Source organism: Bison bison, unplaced genomic scaffold (genome assembly GCF_000754665.1).
Source record: "Bison bison bison isolate TAMUID 2011002044 unplaced genomic scaffold, Bison_UMD1.0 scf7180017864383, whole genome shotgun sequence".
Lineage (NCBI taxonomy): Eukaryota > Metazoa > Chordata > Mammalia > Artiodactyla > Bovidae > Bison > Bison bison.
The window spans coordinates 3,094,180-3,115,822 of record NW_011494955.1 but is presented as its reverse complement, the minus strand read 5'-3'; the positions used below and the strand labels follow the sequence as shown (position 1 = coordinate 3,115,822).

General features: G+C 40.0%; 1 protein-coding gene across 1 annotated transcript in view; it reads right to left on the bottom strand.

The window, feature by feature from the left end:
- Positions 1-21,643, bottom strand: part of SPATS2 (spermatogenesis associated, serine-rich 2) — a 156,055-nt gene extending 134,412 nt beyond the window's left edge. Inside the window, exon 1 of the mRNA XM_010857769.1 lies at positions 21,396-21,643. The gene's annotated coding sequence lies outside the window, so the exon portion shown is untranslated. The remainder of the gene's footprint in view (positions 1-21,395) is intronic.

Here is a 21,643-nt window from a genome sequence, read left to right as displayed (position 1 = left end):
TTTTTGGGATTGGAATGAAAACTGACCTTGTCCAGTCCTGTGGCCACTGCTGAGTTTTCCAAATTTGCTGGCATGTTGAGTGCAGCACTTTCACAGCATCATCTTTCAGGATTTGAAATAGCTCAACTGGGATTCCATCACCTCCACTAGCTTTGTTTGTAGTGATGCTTTCTAAGGCCCACTTGACTTCACATTCTATGATGTCGGGCTCTAGGTGAGTGATCACACCATCGTGATTATCTGGGTCGTGAAGATCTTTTTTGTACAGTTCTTCTGTGTGTTCTTGCCACCTCTTCTTAATATCTTCTGCTTCTGTTAGGTCCATACCATTTCTGTCCTTTATCGAGCCCATCTTTGCATGAAATGTTCCCTAGGTATCTCTAATTTTCTTGAAGAGATCTCTAGTCTTTCCCATTCTATTGTTTTCCTCTATTTCTTTGCACTGATTGCTGAGGAAGGCTTTCTTATCTCTCCTTACTATTCTTTGGATCTGCATTCAGAAGCTTATGTCTTTCCTTTTCTCCTTTGCTTTTCGCTTCTCTTCTTTTCACAGCTATTTGTAAGGCCTCCTCAAACAGCCATTTTGCTTTTTTGCATTTCTTTTCCGTGGGGATGGTCTTGATCCCTGTCTCCTGTACAATGTCGTGAACCTCAGTCCATAGTTCATCAGGCACTCTATCAGATCTAGTCCCTTAAATCTATTTCTCACTTCCACTGTATAATCATAAGGGATTTGATTTAGGTCATACCTGAATGGTCTAGTGGTTTTCCCTACTTTCTTCTTATTAACAGGCAAATGAATTTTAAAATGTATAGCCACAAAACTAAACACTTGCAGAAAACTTAGAGTTACATTTAAAGAAGGGACACAGATAGGATCGCTGTGTGTTATTTCTTACAACTGTGTGTGAATCTAGAATTATCTCAAGACCAAAGGTTAACGTTAAAAAAACAAAAGGTAAACAATGGAATGATCAAAGCAGTTTCAGGGTGATGCTACCTTGGGAACAGAGTCAAGAGATACAGGAAAAAAGATCATATAGTTAGTTGTAGGATATTGTCAAGATCCTCACACTTCTTTTGGGTGGTGAGTTTGCAGGTGCTTAGTGCATAATTAATAATAACTAATTACAGGCAAAAGTAAAAAAAAAAGACAAATCTCAAAAACCATGCTAAGCAAGAAAGGCAAATTGCTATTTTTACAAAGCTTAAATAAAATATTGTTTTTCTTCAATCTAAGAAGTGACAATTAAGACACATCATTATCTTACAAACCATTAAGAAAAAACTTTGCCAATTAAACTCTAATCAACTGTAAAACAGGCTTCCTGGCTAGCCCAGCTGGTAAAGAATCCACCTGCAACGCAGGAGACCCTAGTTCAATTCCTGGTTTGGGAAGTTCCCCTGGAGAAGGAACAGAATATCCACTCCAGTATTCTCAGGCTTCCCAGGTGGCTCAGATTTAAATAATCTGCCTGCAGTGCAGGAGACCTGGGTTCAAAAGATCCCCTGGAGAAGGGCATGGCAACCCACTCCAGTATTCTTGCCTGGAGAATCCCCATGGACAGAGGAGCCTGGTGGGCTACAGTCCATGGGGTCGCAAAGAGTCGGACGCGACTAAGCACAGCACAGCACAGCAACACATCACAAATTCAGAGATCAAATGAGAGGGATATGCATCCTGTAACCAACAGAATACTCTTCTCTCTAGCTTGAGTATATATTCACAGTGCAAATTTTTAAAGCATGCAGGGGACTAATATCACTGCATATGTTATTTTGGCTACTTCTGGAGAAGAACGGAGAATGACCTAATTGTCATGCTTAAAAAAAAAAATCTGATGCCTAAAGTGTGGTCTGTTAACACCATTTACAATAAGAGAAATCAGGGCTTCTTAGAGAAATGGCTGATGCCATGTTAATGGAAGGAAATAAACAGATGAGCCTAGGATATTTCTTGTGCCTAAAAGCAAGAAAGCTATCAAACACTATTGGGGTCTTACTATAAGGAGTCAACTTAAGTGAGTTCCCACTTAGACTAAGATAGGACAATATGAACTACAACACACAAATAATGTCTACAGTGCCTGAAACATATTAAATACATTAAAATCCATTAATTCCATAATCCAACAAAAAAACCTCACTGGTCACACTACTGAACTTTAGTAGGGCACTAATTCATTTGACTATGCTAAATATTGATGAAGAGAAAAAACCAAAACATTTATTCTGCCTCTCCTGCATAAACCATATGCTTCACAGTAATCAAAGAGTTAAAGAAAGAAAATTCTTTATAGAAGGATTCCAGCTAATTAATACAGAATAATAATAGCATTTAAAAACCACGGTTTTGCAAGCCTTAAGAAAAGAACAGATCTAAGCAACAATCATCAATGACTGTTAAAACCATTAGATGAAAGGCTCATGGAGAACTTTTTTTTAGAAAAGGATGGCTTGTGTTTACCGTACCCAAACCCACTGATCAAAAGAGGAGTCAGATAAACAGATGAAACTAAGAATTGAAAAAAGGTCGGTAATTGCTAAAGTTAGATCAGGGTACATAGGAATTCATGATATTCTTTCCACACGTGTGGAATGTTGAAAATTTCCACGATAAAAAAAGTCAATTAAAAAAAGATATGAAGCAAATGGCATAATTACGATGAGACAAAGCACTGTGGCTAAGTACACAAGTGTCATATTATTCTCTATTTTTATCCGTGTATCTGAAATATTTCACAGTATGCAAGACTTAAGGTAAAACTATCAAACAATAAAATAAAGACTGGAGTATAGAGAAGGAATGGGATTTAAATCATCCTAAGATTCTTGTATTGCTCAGGAAGGCAAAGAAACTAATTTTAGAGTTCAATATACGTGCATGTTAAAAATTTAAGGGTTAATTCCTAAAAAGAAAAATACATAAAGTGTTCAACTTGAAAAATCAGTAGAAGAAAAAAAAGAACACACATGAGAATAAGAAACATGGCTTTAAAAAAAGGTATAAACTAAAACGGCATAAATAAATCTTAAACTATCAGTGAAAAGTGTAGTTACACAATCGTGTCTGACTCTTTGTAACCCCACGGACTGTAGCCTGCCAGGCTCCTCTGTCCATGGAATTCTCCAGGCAAGAACACTGGGGTGGGTTGCCATTTCCTTCTCCAGGGATCTTTCCAACCCAGGGATCAAACCTGGGACTCCCGCATTACAGGCAGATTCTTTTCTGAGCCACCAGGGAAGCCCAAACTATCAGTAATCATATTAAAAATGAAAACACTAAACTTATCAAAAGACAGATTACCAGACTGATTTTTTTATATATGCTTTTCAAAAAATTGCAGTGGGAGGAGATAGTTGATTTACAATGTTGTCAGACTGACTTTTTTAAACCCAACTATTTACAGATTTTTTTGGGGGGGCTCCAAAATCACTGCAGATGGTGACTACAGTCATGAAATTAAAAGATGCTTACTCCTTGGAAGGAAAGTTATGACCAACCTAGACAGCATATTGAAAAACAGAGACATTACTTTGCCAACAAAGGTCTGTCTAGTCAAGGCTATGGTTTTTCCAGTGGTCATGTATGGATGTGAGAGTTGGACTGTGAAGTTAGGCCTAGTAGATAGCAGACAGATAGATCCAGGAGGTGAGGGTGTGGCTGTTGGGAGGGAGGGTAGGGCAAGGAGTCCTGATCCTGGGGAGGGGAATTCTTTTAAATTTTTAATTAGTTTTGTACAACAGGATATTTTGATATGCATATATATGGTATATTATGGTGAAGTGATCACTATAATAAAGCTAATTAATATATTTTCTCACATAGCTACCATTTTTTTGGTGATGCGAGTGCCTGAAATCGTTAGCAAATGTCCAGTATCCAATACAGTACTGTCACAGATGGGAGGACACTAGAGAAATGATGGCTAATTGCAATGTGGGATCCTGGACTGGACGCAAGGACTTTTTAATATAAATAGAAAAACTGAGTCCAAATAAAGTCTACAGTTTAATACTATTATACTAATGTTAATTTCTCAGTTTTCATAAATACACTATGGTTATGGAAGATGTTAACAGTAGGGGAAACTAGAGAAAAGGTTTATGAGAACTCTATCTACTATCTTTATTCTTCTGTAAATATAAAATTATTTCAAAATAAAAAAAAATGTTTTCTAAAAAAAAGCAAGTTGGCAAGACTCACCAAAATTTTTCACATGGACCACAATCTTGTCTAACTCAATGAAACTATGAGCCATGCCATGTAGGGCCATCAACATGGATGGGTCACGGTGGAGAGTTCTGACAATACGTGGTCCACTGGAGAAGGGAATGGGAAAGCACTTCAGTATTCTTGTCTTGAGAAACTAAAGAACAGTATGAAAAGGCAAAAAGATATGACACTGAAAGATAAACCCCCCAGGTTGGCAGGTGCCCAACATGCAACTGGAGAGGAGCAGAGAAACAGCTCTAGAAGTAATGAAGAGGGTCAGTCAAAGCAGAAACGACACCCAGTTGTGGATGTGTCTGGTGGTGAAAGTAAAGTCCAATGCTGTAAAGAGCAATATTGCATAGGAACCTGGAATGTTAGGTCCATAAATCAAGGTAAATTAGAAGTGGTCAAACAGGAGATGGCAACAGTGAACGTCGACATTTTAGGAATCAGTGAACTAAAATGGACCAGAATGGGCGAATTTAATTCAAATGACCATTATATCTAACAACGTGGGCAAAAATTCCTTAGAAGAAATGGAGTAGCCCTCATAGTCAATAAAAGAGTCCGAAGTGCAGTACTTGGGTGCAATCTCAGAAATGACAAAATGATCTCTGTTCATTTCCAAGGCAAGCCATTCAATATCACAGTAATCCAAGTCTATGCCCCAACCAGTAATGCTGGAGAAGTTGAAGCTGAACGGTTCAATGAAGACCTACACGACCTTCTAGAACTAACACCCAAAAAAGACGTCCTGTTCCTCATGGGGGACTGGAATGCAAAAGTAGGAAGTCAAGAGATACCTGGAGTAACAGGTAAATTTGGCCTTGGAATAAAAAATGAAGCAGGGCAAAGGCTAACAGAGTTCTGCCAAGAGAACACACTGGTCATAGCAAACACCCTCTTCCAACAACACAAGAGATGACTGTACACGTGGAAATCACCAGATGGTCAATATAGAAATCAGATTAATTATAATCTTTGCAGCCAAAGATGGAGAAGCTCTATACAGTCAGCAAAAACAAGACTGAGAGCTAACTGTGGCTCAGATCATTAACTCCTTATTCCAAAATTCAGACTTAAATTGAAGAAAGTAGGGAAAACCTTTAGGCCATTAAGGTATGACCGAAATCAAATCCCTTATGATTATACAGTGTAAGTGACAAATAGATTCAAGGATTAGATCTGATAGAGTGCCTGAAGAACTATGGATGGAGGTTCGTGACATTGTACAGGAGGAGATGATCACGACCATCTCCAAGAAAAAGTAAAGGAAAAATGGCTGTCTGAGGAGGCCTTACAAATAGCTGAGAAAAGGAGAGAAGCTAAAGGCAAAGGAGAAAAGGAAAAATATACCCATCTGAAAGCAGATTTCCAAGAATAGCAAGGAGAGAAAAGAAAGCCTTCCTAAGTGAACAATGCGAAGAATTAGAGGAAAACAATAGAATGGGAAAGACTAGAGATATCATCAAGAAAATCAGAGATACCAAGGGAACATTTCATGCAAAGATGGGCACAATAAAGGACAGAAATGGTATGGACCTAACAGAAGCAGAAGATATTAAGAAGAGGTGGCAAGAATACACAGAACTATACAAAAAAGACCTTAATTACCCAGATAACCATGATGGTGTGATCACTCACCTAGAGTCAGACATCCTGGAATATGAAGTCAAGTGGGCCTTAGGAAACATTACTACAAACAAAGCTAGTGTAAGTGATGGAACTCCAGCTGAGTTATTTCAAATCCTAAAAGATGATGCTGTTAAAGTGCTGCACTCAGTATGCCAGCAAATTTGGAAAACTCAGCAGTGGCCACAGGACTGGAAAAGGTCAGATTTCATTCCAATCCCAAAGAAAGGCAATGCCAAAGAATGTTCAAACTATTGCACAACTGCACTCATTTCACATGCTATCAAAGTAATGCTCAAACTTTTCCAAGCCAGGCTTCAACAGTACATGAAACGAGAACTTCCTGATGTTCAAGCTGGCTTTAGAAAAGGCAGAGGAACCAGAGATCAAATTGCCAACATCCACTGGATCATAGAAAAACCAAGGGAATTCCAGAAAAACATCTACTTCTGATTCATTGACTATGCTAAAGCATTTGACTGTGTGTATCACAACAAACTGTGGAAAATTCTTAAACAGATGGGAACACCAGACCACTTTACCTGCCTCCTGAGAAACCTGTATGCAGGTCAAAAAGCAACCGTTAGAACCAGACATGGAACAACAGACTGGTTCCAAATTGGGAAAGGAGTATGTCAAGGCTGTATACTGTCACCCTGCTTATTTAACTTATATGCAGAGTTCAGTTCAGTTCAGTAGTTCAGTCATGTCTGACTCTTTATGACCCCATGGACTGCAGCATGCCAGGCTTCCCTGTCCATAACCAACTCCCAGAGCTTGCTTAAACTCATGTCCATTGAGTCAGTGAAGCCATCCAACCATATCATCCTCTGTCCTCCCCATCTCCTCCCTTCAATCTTTCCCAACATCAGGGTCTTTTCCAATGAGTCAGTTCTTCATATCAGGTGGCCAAAGTATTGGAGTTTCAGCTTCAGCATCAGTCCTCCCAATGAATATTCAGGATCGATTTCCTTTAGAATTGACAGGCTGGATCTCCTTGCAGTGCAAGGGACTCTCAAGAGTCTTCTCCAACACCACAGTTCAAAAGAATCAATTCTTCGGCACTCAGCTTTCTTTATAGTCCAATTCCCACATCCATACAGGATTACTGGAAAAAACCATAGCTTTGACTAGACGGACCTTTGTTGGCAAAGTAATGTCTCTGCTTTTTAATACACTGTCTAGGTTGGTCATAGCTTTTCTTCCAAGGAGCAAGTGTCTTTTAATTTTGTGGCTGCAGTCAACATCTGCAGTGATTTTGGAGCCTAAGAAAATAAAGTTTGTCACTGTTTCTGTTGTTTCCCCAGCTATTTGCCATGAAGTGATGGGACCAGATGCCATAATCTTAGTTTTTTGACTGGTGAGTTTTAAGACAGCTTTTTCAGTCTCCTCTTTCACTTCCATCAAGAGGCTCTTTAGTTCCTCTTTGCTTTCTGCCATAAGGGTGGTGTCATCTGCATATCTGAGGTTACTGATATTTCTTCTGGCAACCTTGATTTCAGCTTGTGCTTCATCCAGCCCAGCATTTCTCTACTTAAGAGTACATCATGAGAAATGCCAGGCTTTTCTTTTATTCTTTTAACCTCTGCATGATATTCATTCCATAATATACATATACTGTTTTTTTTTTTCCAATTTACTGTTTGTTTGTTTTTTTTTCCGATTTATATTTTGGTCTTTATTTGCATATATATCTGAAATTTTATTTTTTAATTTTATTTTTTAACTTTACAATATTGTACTGGTTTTGCCATATATCAACATGAATCTGCCACAGGTATACACATGTTCCCCATCCTGTTTTTTTAACCATTTCCCACTTGATGGAAATATATGTATACCTATAGCTATATATGGAGGTATATAGATACCTGTATACATCTATCTGTTGTAGTTTCTAACAGTGCTTTAGTGAATACTTTAAAAACAAATTTATGTATTTGACTGCATCAGGTCCTGGTTACAGCACACAGGGATCTTTCATTGTGGTGCTGGGGCTTCTCTCTAGCTGTGGCGCAGTCTCCAGAGCGAGTGGACTCAGTAGCTGTGGCATACAGGCTTAGCTGCCCCATGGCATGTGGGATCTTAGGTCCCTGACCAGGGATTGAACACATGTCCCTTGCACTGGAAGGCAGATTCTTAATACTGGACCACCAGAGAAGTCACAGCGAGTACTTTTTTTATAGGCTTGTGGGACATATATGAGTGTTTTTCTAGGTTGCTAGAAGTGATCTAGCAACCTAGATTACTGGATCTGTACATATTGATGTGAAAAAAAATCTCCAAAACATGTTAAGAGGAAGCTATAGAATAGTATATAAAATATCATAAAATAACCATACAAAAAATATTTTATATACCTATGTAAACGTAAGCAGAATAATCTGAAAGGATTCACAATAGGGTTATAACAGGATTACCTCTGGAGAGAGGAATATAAATGGGGAGGTGAGTTATTACTGGGAAGGACAAGGATTAAGGATCAAGGTAAAGGAAATCTTTCACTCTACATATTTCTATAGTGTGTGAATGTTTTCAATATTTATAAATTACTTTGCAGTAAAAAATAAGGAAAAAATGAGCCTTTCATACACTATAAAAATTCTTATATCAGCAAAGAATAACCCTGGAAGGACAAACTTCCAGGAAGTACTACCCGCAGCTTTCTTCAGGGAAAAAAACTGGAAAAACTATTTTTGCCATTTACTTCTGAACTCTTTAATTTTGTGCATACACTGATTTTACCATGTGGATGCACTGATTTTTAAAAATTTAATGTACATTTTTTAAGTACAGGGCTTCTCTAATGGCCCGGACGGTAAAGAATCTGCCTGCAATGTGGGAGACCTGGGTTCGATCTCTGGGTCAAGAAGATCCTCTCAAGGACGGCATGGCAACCCATTCCAGTATTCTTGCCTGGAGAATCCCTATGGACAGAGGAGCCTAGCAGGCTCCAGTCCATGGGGTCACAAAGAGTCGGACACCACTGACTATGCACAGCACACATGATAAAAGTGCTATTCTGAAAGTATGTTACAGATGTAAAAGCCCAAAAGAAAAGTGTTTGATTTGCCTAAGAGACTTCAGAAAGTCAAGACTTCCTCCCAACAGACTTACTACAATGCATTCCAGGCAGAATTCAGGTAACGGGCCAAGACACAGAGGTATCACAAAAAATAGGAGGCTTCAGAGATGAGGCCTAAATAATAAAGCTTGGGACTATAGGACGGATTTGAATAATCACCACTTCCTGAAAGTGTACACTCTTTTTGCCTTTTTCAAGAAAATAATCAAGTTTTGACTTATACACAGTATGTTCTGCCTAAAGCAACTACCCCTACTCCACATCATGATATAATGAAATGAATACGTCTATCCACAAACCTGGCAAATATATTCATCGGTTCTAGATGGATAATCCTGACCATAGGGTAAGATTCTAAATTAAAAATTATATTGATCTCCTATTCTATCTTCTTCTTTTGACCACCCCATAAAGCCAAGCTGCAATATGCATAAAAACAATGATACACCAACTGCATACCATTCAGTATAAAAGGTAGGATACCCTGATCCAGTTTACAGCACTTACAACAAATGTCTCACACAGGGCAGAATGAAGAAAGATGATCTAAATTTCAGCTATAACTTTCCTGATAGCTCAGCAATAAAAAATCCTCCTGCCAATGCAGGAGACTCAAGAGACAAGGGTTGGATGCTGGGGTTGGTAAGATCCCCTGAAAAAAGGAATGGCTACCCGCTTCAGTATTCTTGCTTGGAGAATTCCATGGACAGAGGGACAGAAGAGGCTGGTGGGCTACATACAGTCCATGGGGTTGCAAAGAATCGGACAGGACTGAACAACTAACGCACTGTAACTAGATGACATTTATGCTTTATGTCTGTGTGTGTGTGTTTAGTCACTCAGTCGTATCCAACTCTTTGTGGCCCCATGGACTGTAGCCCACCAGACTACTCTGTCCATGGAATTTTTCAGGCATGAGTACTGGAGCGGGTTGCCTGTTCCCACTCCAGGGGATCTTCCCAGCTCAGAGATCAAACCCATGTCTCTTGAATCTCCTGCATTGGCGGGCAGGTTCTTTACCACTGATTGACCTGGGAAGCCCAATGCTGTATATTAATTGTTGTTGTTCAGTCACCAAGTCTTACCTGACTCTGCAACCCCATGGCCTGTGGCACACCAGGCTTCCTGGTCCTTCACTATCTCCCAGAGTTTGCTCAAACTCATGTCCATTGAGTCAGTGATGCCATCCAACCGTCTCATCCTCTGTCGTTCTTTTCCTCTTGCCCTTAACCTTTTCAGCATCAGGGTCTTTTCCAATGAGTCAACTCTTCGCATCAGTTGGCCGAAGTACTGGAGCTTCAGCATCAGTCTTTCTAAGGAATATTCAGGATTGATTTCTTTTAGGATTGACTGGTTTGAGTTCCTTGCTGTTTGAGGGACTCGCAAGAGTCTTCCACAGCACCACAATTCAAAAGCATCAATTCGGCACTGGTCCAATACTTCTTTATGGTCTAACTCTCACATCCCTACATGACTACTGGAGAAAACATAGCTTTGACTACACAAACCTTTGTCCTCAAAGTGATGTTTCTGCTTTTTAATATGCTGGCTAGGTTTGTCATAGCTTTTCTTCCAAGGAGCAAGCATCTTTTGATTTCGTGGCTGCAGTCACCGTCCGCAGTGATTTTGGAGCCCCCAATAATAAAATCTGTCACTGTTTCTATTTTTACCCCAGCTATTTACCATGAAATGATGGGACTAGATGCCATGATCTTAGTGTTTTAAATGTTGAGTTTTAAGCCAGCTTTTCACTCTTTCTTCTTCATCAGGAGGCTCTTTAGTTCCTCTTTGCTTTCTGCCATAAGAGTGGTGTCATCTGCATATCTGAGATTATTGACATTTCTCCTGGTAATCTTCATTCCAGCTTGTGAGTCTTTTAGCCTGGCATTTTGCAGGTTATACTCTGCATATGGGCTTCCCAGGTGGCACTAGTGGTAAAGAACCCGCTTGACAATGCAAGCGATGGAAGAAAGACGGGTTCAACACCTGGGTCGGGAAGATCCCCTGGAGGAGGGCATGGCAACCCATCCCAGTATTCTTGCCTACAGAATCCCATGGACAAGGGAGCCTGGTGAGTCCATAGGTTGCAAAGAGTTGGACACAACTGAAGTGACTTAGCACACATGCATGTTCTGCATATAAATTAAATAGGGCAACAATATACTGCCTTGACGTACTCCTTTCTCAATTTTGAACCAGTCCATTGTTCCATGTTTGGTTCTAATTGTTGCTTCTTGTTCTACATACAGGTTTCTGAGGACACAAGTAAGGTGCTCTGGTATTCCCATCTCTTTTAAGAATTTTTCACAGTTTGTTATGGTCTACACAGTCAAAACCTTTAGTGTAATCAGAAGCAGATTTTTTCTTTGGAATTCCCTTGCCTTTTCTATGATCCAGTGGATGTTGGCAATTTGATCTCTGGTTCCTCTGCCTTTTCTAAATCCAGCTTGAACATCTGGAAGTTCTTGGTTCACATATTATTGAAGCCTACCTTGAAGGATCATGTGCAATGAGAACAACTGTATGGTAGTTTGAACATTCTCTGGCATTGCCTTTCTTTGGGACTGGAATGAAAACTGACCTTTCCCAGTACTGTGGCCACTGCTGAGTTTTCATATTTGCTGGTATATTGAGTGCAGCACTTTAACAGCGTCATCTTTTAGGATTTGAAATAGCTCAACTGGAATCCCATCACCTATACTAGCTTTGCTCACAGTGATGATTCCTAAGGCTCACTTGACTTCACACTCCAGGATGTCTGGCTCTGGGTGAGTGACCACATCATCATGGTTATCCAGACCATTAAGATCTTTTTTGCATATTCTTCTGTATATTCTTGCCATGTCTTCTTAACCTTTCCTGCTTCTGCCAGGTCCTTGTTATTTATTTTGCTCATCTTTGCATGAAATGTTCCCTTGGTATCTCCAATTTTCTTGAAGAGATCTCTAGTCTTTCCCATTCTATTGTTTTCCTCTATTTATATGCATGGTTCCCTTAAGAAGGCTTTCTTCTCTCTCTTTGCTATTCTCTGGAACTCTGTACTCAGGTGGGTATATCTTTCCCTTTCTCCTTTGCCTTTAGCTTCTCTTCTTTTCTCAGCTATTTGTAAGCCCCTCTCAGACAACCACTTTGCTTTCTTGTATTTCTTTCTCTTGAGGATAGTTTTGGTCAACACTTCCTGTACAATGTTACAAACTCCCATCCATAGTTCTTCAGGCACTCTGTCTACCAGATCTAATCCCTTGAGTCAATTCATCACCTCCACTGTATAATCATAAGGGATTTGATTTAGTTCATACCTGAATGGTCTGCAGTCCAGGAGTAGCAGAGTTGGACACAACTGAGTGAGTGAACAACAACAACAATACCTGAACGGTCTAGTGGTTTTCCCTACTTTCTTCAATTTAAGCCTGAATTTTGCAAAAGGAGTTGATGATCTGAGCCACAATCAGCTTCAGCTCTTGTTTTGGCTGACTACATAGAGCTTCTCCATCTTTGGCTGCAAAGGATATATCAATCTGATTTCAGTACTGACCATCTGGTGATGCCATGCATAGAGTCATCTCTAGTGTTGTTGGAAGAGGGTGTTTGCTATGACCAATGTATTCTCTTGACAAAACTATAAGCCTTTTCCCTGCTTCATTTTGTATTCCAAGGCCAAACTTCCCTGTTACTCCAAGTATCTCCTGACTTCCTACTTTTGCATTCCAATCCCTAATGATGAAAACAACATAATTTTTTGGTCTGGTAGGTCATAGAACCATTTAACTTCAGCTTCTTCAGCATCAGTGGTTGGGGCACAGATTTGGATTACTGTGATGCTGAATGGTTTGCCTTGGAAATGAACTGAGATCACTTTGTCATTTCTGAGATTGCATCCAAGTACTGCATTTAGGACTCTTTTGTTGTTTATGAAGTTCTTACGAATAAACTAAACATTAAAGAAACACTGATTTCTGCCAAAGATAAACTGATTTTATGCATATGTCTTCCTAATTTCTTGATTTGGGGGCATCGATCCAAAGTAAATTATCAATACTACCACAGTCTAACTTTTATTGACAGCAAATGATAGTTTTTTTTTTTGCCTGCCACTCCTATTTGGAAAAGCTATGCAACATTTCCCTCCAACTCAGGTCACATGTACCAAAAATAATTATAATATTAAGTGCCTACTATCTGCACTCACTGATCTAAGTGTTACATAACTATTATAAATCAACAGTCATAACTCAACAAAAAGACAATCTAATTTAAAACCAGGCAAAGGACTTAAATAGACATTTCTCCAAAGAAGATACACAAAAGATCAATAAGCACAAGAAAAGATATTAAACATCACCAGTCATTAGTAAGGAAATGCAAATAAAATCCACAATACCATTTCATACCTACAAAGATGGCTATAATCAAAGAAAAAAAGGAAAATAACAAGTATTGGCAAAGATGTGGAGAAACTGGAACCCTCACGCACTACTGGTGAGAATGTAAACTAGTATAGCCTCTGTGGAAAACAGTATGGCAGTTCCCCAAAAAGAAATCTACGTGATTCAGCAATTCCACCCTCAGGAATAAACCCAAAAGAATTGAAAACAGGTATTCAAACAAAAAATGGTACATGAATATTCAAAGCAGCATTACTCAAAACAGCCAAAAGGCAGAAATGAAACAACTGCCAATCAACAGAAAAAATGGATAAACAAAATATGGTATATCCATATAGTGGGATAGTATTCAGCTACAAAAATGAATGAAATACTGACACATGGTACAATATGGATGAACCTCAAAAACACTGTTACATCAAAGAAGCCACACACAAAAAATCACATATTATATGATTCCTTTTACTTGAAATATCCAGAACAAGTAAATTAGCAGAGATTGGTGGTTAACAGAGATGGTGCAGGGGATTGGAGGGAAGAGTGAGGAGAGACTGCATAATGGGTATACGGCCTCCTCTGGGGTTGATGTAACAGTTCTGGAACTATATAGAGTGATGATTGTACAACACAGTGAATTTATTAAATACCACTGAACTGTATACTTTAAAACAGTTAATTTTATGCATTGTGGACTTCATTTCAGGAAGAAAAAAAAAATCCAATAGTCCTGACAATTCTGTGCAGATTCAGAAACACAGACAGGCTCAGAGAAATTACTTGACCAAATTCACAGAGGGAGTACTAGACAGAACAGCAGAGATTCAGAGCCAGATTTTTGCTCTTTTTTTCTTAATGTTGATAGCAAGTAGGACCTTTATAGCCCTTCTTCCCAACAATTAAAATTTTATTCCAGGGACTTTCCTGGTGGTCCAGTGGTTAAGAATCTGCCTGCCAATGCAGGGGACATGGGTTGGATCTCTGATCTGGGAAGCCTCCACACACCACGGGGCAACTAAGCCCGTGCACCACAACCACTGAAGTTCACATGCCTTAGGGCCTGTGCTCCACAACAGGAGAAGCCACTGCAACAAGAAGCACATGCATCACAATGAGGGAGTAAGCTCCACTCACTGCAACTGGAGAATAACATCACATAACAATACTGCGTAGTCTAACTTACTGCATCATCATAACATTACGGGCTGGCAGACAAATGACAAATGTCAAACAACTTTTAAAAGATCTTCAAGGAATTCCTTGGCAGTTCAGTAGACAGGACTCAGCGCTTTCACTGCTAGGGCTGGAGAACTATGGTCAGTTCAGGACCACTGCCCTGGTCAGGGAACTATGATCCTGAAAGCCATGTGGCATGGCCAAAAAATTAAAAACAAAAAAAGACCTCCATAAAATACAAGCTTTGAATAGTGAAAGAAGTGAAAATGATTACCCAACAAAGCTTTGTTTAAAGTACTGTCAACTTAACAAAGAATTAGATAGTCTTCTCAAGAAACCAAGTGTGTACTGACTGGTAAGATGTAACAAAACATCAAGTTTGCATCTGAGCTAAATGGCTGACTCAGTCTTTGGTGGTTCTGTACCACAGTACCACCTTATAGGACCATTCAGGTCCTATAATGCCTTAATTTCCTGTCATTCCATCATACTTATAAATAAGCTTCACTGTTCCCATCAAATGTGAGGGAGCCTCTAATGATGAGATCCTTATCCTGAAGGTTTGTGCAGGACATGCAGGTAGGCTATGATGACAATTTACTTTATATAAAGATATAAGAGGTTATTAACCAAAGTCGGCTGAGAGTCACTTCCACTACACACTAGTGCACATTTTTAATCAATGTAACAGTAGAAAATACCAAGAAAAGCCAGCAGTGGGCTGATCACACTGCATGTTGTAATCAGAGACTAAGTAGATAATTTAAAGTACTGCTCTACTGGGCTTTCCAGGTGGCTCAGTGGTAAAGAATTTGCCTGCTGATGCAGAAGACGGGGCTTCAATCCCTGGGTCAGGAAGATCCCCTGGAGGAGGAAATGGCAACCCACTCCAGTGTTCTTGCCTGGAAAATCCCATGGAAAGAGGGCTGGTGGGCTGCAGTACATGGAGTTGCAAACAGTTGGACACAACTCAGTGACTGAGCACACATGCATTGCTCTACTGATGGTAACCTTAAAACAGAAGCAAATCATTTGCTACTGGACAGATCACAGTACTCAAGAGAGCAAAGACTGTTGGTTTTACAAATACGCCTTTCCAGTTCTATACAGGTCAATAAGAAGTAACATCATTAGCAGCATCTTCAAGTACAAAAGATATCTTCACTTATCTAACGTGACCCATCTATAATCCTATAATGGCTTCATCACAAACCTCCTTCTCCTCAATCCCAACACCCTTTAACCAACTCTAAAGAACACATAGACACAAACACATACTCCACAACCAGTAATCGTGTCATTTTGCTAATTAAGTAATATAAAAAAATCCTAACCAACAATCTAAGGTTGTCATTTAGGGTTTGCACTAGTAAGAATCGCTGTGTAACTCCTAACCACAAATTAGTCATAGGACAATGACTGCAGAGGCCTTAAGCTGGTGGCTATGTTCTCAGATCCTACAGAATATTTTAAGGCCTGGGGCTGCTGCAGAGTCAGTGCAGAAGATGCATGTATATTTCAGGAATCCAACACAATCAGCCACCATGGTAAATCTGAACATGAAGAGTAAATGCTGGCCTCTGGCCAATCCTTATATCCAGCAACCTAAAACGTTTGGATATTTAAAGTTAATGTCCAAAACTTTAAATCTTTTGGAGATATTTCAGAACCAACACACCACATCCACGGTAAGTGTAAACTCACTAAGATTCCGAAAGAGGCTCCCAGAAAATGGTATGTGAGCCTGAAGTCCCTTTGTAACCCAATAATCTCAAGAAGCAAGATGCAGGCATAATTAACCTCCTTGTGACAATTAGAAAAAATGAAATTGGAGGTTAGACCCATCCTAAGAGACAGTTCATTGTCAGCCTGCAGCTATTTCAATCTACTATATTTGGTACTATGTGACAACTCTGTCTCTCTCAAATACATGAAGGGAGGGAGAAAAAATCGACTCAAACAGTATTTCCTGTATTACAGTTACCTTCCTGAAATATTTAAAGCATATAGTAGCACTCAAACTCTTTTCAATTAATAAAGGCTATAGAAGGTAAGCAATAACTAGCAGCTCATACATGTCCCTTGGACAGCAAGATCAAACTAGTCAATCCTAAAGGAAATCAATTCTGAATGTTCATTGGAAGGACTGATGATGAAGCTCCTATACTCTGGCCACCTGATGCGAAGAGCCAACTTACTGGAAAAGATTCTGATGCTGGGAAAGACTGAGGGCAGGAGGAGAAGCGGGGGACAGAGGATGAGATGGCATCACTGACTCAATGGACACGAGTTTGAGCAAACTCCGGGAGATGGTGAAGGACAGGGAAACCTGGCGTGCTGCAGTCCATGGGGTCACAAAGAGCTGGACACGACTGAGTGACTGAACAACAACAACATATATATAAAATATTCTGAAATGAAAAAAGTACCCTAAAATTTTCAACCAAAGGCAGCAAAGTGAACTGAAGATGATCTACACTATTGACACATTTTTCTTTTTTAATATTTATTTATGTTTTGGCTGCACCAGGTCTTACTTGCAGCACACGGGATCTTTAGTTATGGCATGTGAGCTCTTAGCTGCAGCATGTAGGATCTAGTTCCCTGACCAGGGGTTGAACCTGGGTCCCCAGCATTGGGAGTGTGGAGTCTTAGCCACTGGACCACCAGGGAAGTACCTGATTTTTCAAATATATATACAAATAACATTCTTAAGATGATCATCCACAGTTATAGGTATGACTAAAAAACCTTGTGTATAACAAATGGTCCCTTCCACACTGGATACGTTTCATACTTTAAAACAGAAACTCCTATTTTCTTCATCAACTAAAGCTCCTACAAGATTTTCAAAAGTACTTTTACTGCTAACTTGAACTCTATTTTAAGGTGCTTGCTAGATGTCTTGATACAGAAATATAATTAGACAGAAGCTAAGAGAGAGCCATAAAAACTAGACAAATCATTTCCTGTGCAAGTGTCCTGCAAACTGGACAGAAAAAGTCAGTAGAGGAAACAGCAGCCCTCAAACATAAGGTCAAGTACTACCTTCAGGTGAACACACAATAAAATCACCATTTAAAAGTAAACAAAATAAATAAATAAATAAAAGTAAACAAACTTGGGCTTCCCAGGTTGCTCAGGGAAGGTAAAAAATCCACCTGCCAATGCAGGAAGTACGGTTCTACCCCTAGTCAGGGACAATCCCACATGCCTCAGGGAAAACAAAGCCCAACGGCCACAACTACTGAGCCTGTGATCTTAAGCTCAGGAGCCACAAATACTGAGCCCAGGTGCTACATCAACTGAAGTTCACATGTCTAGAGCCCGTGTTCTGCAACAAAAGCCACTGCAATGAGAAGCCCGAGCACTGCAGCTAGAGTGTAGCCCCTGATCCTTGCAACTAGAGAAAAGCCCATGCAGCAACGAAGACCCTGCACCACCAAAAAATAAATAAGTAAAATTATATATAAAAAAGTAACCAAACTGCCACAAAAACTTAAACATAGGATTATCATATGAACAGATATTGAACAGGTATTTGTACACTAATGTTCACAGCAGCGTTACTCACAATGGCCAAAAAGTGGAAACAACCTGTGTCCATTTATAGATGAATGGATAAAGGGAATGTGGTATATGCATACGATGGAATATTACTCAGCTCTAAAAAGGAATGAATTTCTGACAAGGTTAAAACACTGATGAACCTTGAAGACAATGTGCTAAGTGAAATAAGCCAGACACAAATGGACAAATACTATATAATTCCACTTATGTGAGGTACCTAGAATAATCATATTCCTAGAGACATAAAAGTGCAATAGTGATTGCCAGAAGCTGGGGAAAAAGAAGAATGAAGAGTCATTCTTTAACAGGAATTTTGGTTTGGGACGATAAGAATGTTCTGGAGTTGAATGGTGGTGATGGTTTCACAGCAGTATGAATGGATTTAATGCCACTGAACTGTACACTTGAAAAAGTGGTTTAAATGATGTTACGTATATCTTATTACAATTTTTTAAAGTAACCAAGCAAGAATGATGATCAAATTTTGAGGCAAAAACATCAAGAAAAAGTGCTAAGAGTCTGCAACAGGCATGCTTCACTGTCATCCTCCGAGCCTAGATAACCTGCCTGAAAGTCAAGACCTCAGAACAGGAAGGATGGACATGGCATTTTCATATACTACAGATTTATATATCAGTATCATATCACTGGCATATGATAGAAAGATATATTAGAAGGTGAACTATATTCTATAGGAGGACATTTGCTAAATAATGAATGGGCTCCCCTTTCCAATATTTAAATCAGAAAAATATAAGCTTTACCTTCCAGTCTCCAATGTAAGCAGCAAGACAATCAGTTTTACTTCTAACAAAGCAGCATAGTGGATCCTAAAGAGTGACTTTAATTTTCCAGTCTTAATATGGTGTCTCTACAATGGAAACTGCAAGTAGCAATATAACAATAAAAATATAAACTTCTTTCACCACCATTACAAAGTTACTTAACCTTTTCCAAGCCTCATCTGAAAGATGAGGATGCTTACCTTATAGGATTATTTGAAGACCTAATAAAGTAACATATATAAAACACACTGAGTTCAGTCAGTCCCTAGAATACCTAACTGCTCAACAAATAAAAATTCCCTCACCTCCTGCAATTCACTAGTATCCGTAGCCTTTCCTGCTCCTGGATCAGCCGCCACAGGCTATGCTGATGTTTCGGCCATTAACCTCTGGCTCCTCCCTCAGGCCCCAGCTGTGTCTCTCGGTTCTAGAAGTTTTACTCCTGGTTTCTAAGAGGATCCTGTCTGTATTTAGAGATAATGCCAGTACCAACTGTGGACTCAACAGGTGCTTGGAGGGCACTTGAGCATTCAGCAGTTTTTGATTGTTTTCCAGAGTTAATTGGTTTTGGCTCCACAACTGGCTGTCTTGACTTCCACAAGGAAGAGTGCCACGTATGCAGAGTACTTCAGCAGTACACTAGACTAAACGGAAAATTAAGTGTGCTCACAGGACAAATCCTTAGCAAGAGGATGTTTTTGCCCATTATCTGGACCCCAGAAGATCTGTTAAATCACAGGGGCAATAAACCTTCAATAAACTCTGCAGATGTAGCCCATCAACCCAATCTTTGTCTAGATCACTGTACCAGACCAGGTTTCAACCAATTCATGCTGTTCATACTACAACCAAGATCAGGAGGAAAAAGCAGGTAGAACAATATGGAACACTTAAAGGAGTGTCCAAACAGAATGGGTATGAATTCAGTTTACTACTAGTTTTGTGACCTTATTAAATAGTTACTTAATCTCTGAATTTATAAAACAGGATATGATTATGAGGATTAAATGAGATGATACGTGGAAAGCAATCTTAGCACTTCATTATCACTAATAAGGAAACTGCACTCATTTCTTGCTTTGTTCAGTTTTTATAACAGAAGAAAAGTCACAGTTTAGATCATTCTTTTTGGATCTTTATAAAATAGCCTAATGCTACTATCTGAGGCCAAGCTGAGAAATATAAACTGAAAAATTTCCAGAAATCTTAGATGAGTCAGCAAAACTTAATGCCTCAAAATAAAAGGCTTAATATGTCCATATTAATATGTCATAAATATGTTTATTTATGAGCACATAATGGTAATTACAATTTCAAAATCGGCAATCTTGTATCTAGCATCATCCAAAATTTGGTCTGGAAATCCAAGTATCAAGGAAATGCAAAGATCATACATAACTGCTGAAATACTTCCCCACAATATTTTCAAATCACCTGAATTCAAACTGGAAGGTACAAAATAGCCTGATAATTCGAAATCAGCATCAGGAATTTCTGGTGACAAAATCAAACTCTCTCCCATAATCATAAAACCACTAGCAGACGGTACATGATCATTTCTCAGTGAGAAACTGTAATTCTAACTAAGTACAGATAACTCAGATTTTATCAAGGCTGTTCATCTTTCGATGAACAAATTCTTGGTTCTCCTCCAAACACCCTAAACTCTGCATTATCAATAACCAAACTCAAAGCAAGATGCCTGTTTCTAGTGACCTGTCCTCTCCTGCTTCATAAACCGCAGGTAAATTACATACCTGTAATTTAGGGAAGGGAAATAAACATTACAGGCATGTTTTATCAATGAAATGAACTATAAATGATAACCAAATTATTAAAAGAGCAGCCTGTACTCCTTAGCAGAGGGACATGCCAGAGAAAAATCCACCTTCTAAAAGAACCCAGTCATCCTGGATGAATTAGGAGAAAAATGCCACTCCAGTCCACCTAACCTATACTCTCTAACTGGACTTATTCTTCTGCTTTAATTCAAACCCAAACCACATCTATTTTATGTGTCTGCCCCTCTTGGCTATATTTTCCGTCCCGTTTCCCGCTCCCCACCCCACCCCAATTCCAAGAATGCCCTCCTCTCTCTCATTTTCAAATCCCACTTTGCCCCCCAAATCCTAAGGACCTCGGAGACCCACGTAGATGACCTTACGCATTTGCGATGAATTTCCAGTTCATTGTACTTCTCACACCAAATGATCGATTCTTTCATTTCTTTCGACCTCTCGTTGTTTCTTAAAACCCAGTACCCCACACACGCTCACATCAGAGTCCCCCCCTCACTCCATTGTTTCCCCGGCCTATGCCTCTGGAAACCCCTCAACTCGGAACCGTGTGCTTCGGACCGCCTCACTGACCCCAGAAACCTTTCACCATCTGGGCACTCTAGGTCTCAAAGGGTTCACGTCCCCTACTCTCGGTACCCCCACCCCCAACAACTGCTCCCTCCCCGTGTGCCTTCCCTCAAGCCCGCTCTCTGCACCTCCGTGCCCCGCTTCATCCCTCCTCCACTCCTCCACCAGCACCCAGAGCCTCACCTATCCCGGGCCCCCGCAGTCGCCGCGTTCCCAGTTCCGGCTCTGCGTCCCGGACGCTCTGGGGTCTGAGAAGACGAAAGGAGCTCCTCTGCCGCCTCCTCCTCCTCTTCTAGAGCTGCAGCCGTCGCGCTCCTCCCCCAGCTCTCCCGGAGCCGGACGCCGCCCCGCCCCCACCGCCCCTTTCTCTGCTTCCCTCCTCGGCCGGGCGGCGGGCTGGGAATCGCAGCCGCGGCTGGGGGCCTGAGTGC